This window comes from Castanea sativa, chromosome 4, assembly GCF_040712315.1.
Source record: "Castanea sativa cultivar Marrone di Chiusa Pesio chromosome 4, ASM4071231v1".
Lineage (NCBI taxonomy): Eukaryota > Viridiplantae > Streptophyta > Magnoliopsida > Fagales > Fagaceae > Castanea > Castanea sativa.
Genome location: NC_134016.1, coordinates 33,647,571 through 33,649,308, shown reverse-complemented (window position 1 = coordinate 33,649,308; position 1,738 = coordinate 33,647,571). Strand labels below are relative to the sequence as shown.

At 37.3% G+C, this 1,738-nt stretch overlaps 1 pseudogene; it reads right to left on the bottom strand.

The window, feature by feature from the left end:
• Positions 1-866: 866 nt before the first annotated feature.
• Positions 867-1,738, bottom strand: LOC142631213 (flavonol sulfotransferase-like; annotated as a pseudogene).

Genomic DNA, 1,738 nt, shown 5'->3' with positions numbered 1-1,738 from the left:
CTGTACGCAGTAGACGTAGAAAGAATCGATGAAACCTTCAAAGAAACGGTGAATCGATGAAACTTTCAAAGAATCGGCGAATCAATGAAACCTTCAGAGAATCGGTGAAACTAAGATTGAATCGTGATACTGAGATTGAACGGTGAATCAGAGATACCGAGATTGAACAGCGAATCGGCGACTCTAAGATGAATTAAACTGATTCGGTGTATGAGATAGAATAGAGAGGAGAGAGCAGGAAAAAAAAAACCAGTGAAAGAGATTTTATAGATCAGTGATGATGGAATTTGTGAGATGCTAGAAAGGAAATCGGCGGTGGCTCGTGATTCATGAATGGGAAGAGAATAGAGCAAAAGGGAAGAGGGGAGAAGAAAAGGGTATAGGAGAGTGGAGATGGAGAAGCAGAATATGTGGTTGAACGTGAAGATGAAGAGATATTTTAATTGGGATGAGAGAGAAAACTGAATAGTAAAATAATAAAACCATATGTCATATCTGTTCGTACTGTGCTAAAGATAAGAGTGTACTGTAGCATGTCTCAAAATTTTGACACATTTAACACACCTCATGGTGCTCTGTTTTTGGTGTTTGGTGTGCCAAATGCCAAATATTTGGCATTTGGCACATCTGATGGTGATGCTCTTACACTCCTCCCCCACAGCTTCCTTGAATGTATAATGAAAAACGGTGCAATCCACCAGACAAGAGAAAGTAAATTGGGTTTTTTTAAAAAAAAAGTGTAGATTCCCCGTAACTCTCAATCGATTGTACTACCTTGGGCTAATGCCACACTTTATTTAGTTTCCATACTCAAAAATGCTGAGAATGAAATATACAAGGCATGAAAAGAGTGTTGATTCGCCCCCTCAAGCAATAGATGAGACATGCCAAGTCAAACCATAACTATTTAGCTTTTGTTTGGTTATTTGATCGAGTTGTGTTGCCATTTCAAGTGTAAGATAATCCTTCTAGTCCCCAACTTTACAAAGAGCATTATTTTCACCCACCATGCCTATTAAACCTTGCCTAGGTCCAGTTTGATCGACCTCCAGACTAGACAAATTCTCAAACCTACAACACATGTTTATAATAATTTGCACCACACCAATAACTTCTTCCTTTAAGGAGGAAAGGGTAACCGATGAATTCAGTCATTATCTTTACATAGTATACAGTTTCATTCTTTAGATCTTCGTACTTTGTAAACAATAGCTTCTTAAGTGATTCTAAACTTGTTCTCCATCACCCTAAGTGAATAATTTTACAACCAAAATTTATGTTAAGGAAGTGTAAGAAATATGTGTAACCATAAGTGTAATATTTAGATTGAAATTTAATTTGGGGGTTTGACCAAATTTCCAGCTCCAAGAAGGGTACACAGTCATATGAGAATGTAGAGAGTAAAGGGCTTGTAGACTCATCAAAAGAAGATCTTGTCAAAATGGCAAAACTCAGAGCCTTAAGTCAAGTTGTGCCAGATTTTGGAAGGCTACTCAGAATCATATCGTTGGACTAAAGCTTGAAATGGTCTTGAGCTAACAAGAGTCCTTCCAAAGGTCATAAAGGGAACCAAACACCTTCATACTGGTAGTAATCAACTATCCAATTACGTCCATTACTTCTTGGGAGGGTTATAATGATCTCTTTGTATTTTGATATCGGTTTCTGAATCAGCCCTATCATCTTTTTTCTCATTACTTTCTATACCATGGTTCATTTTGGAAGGATAAGATTCCAT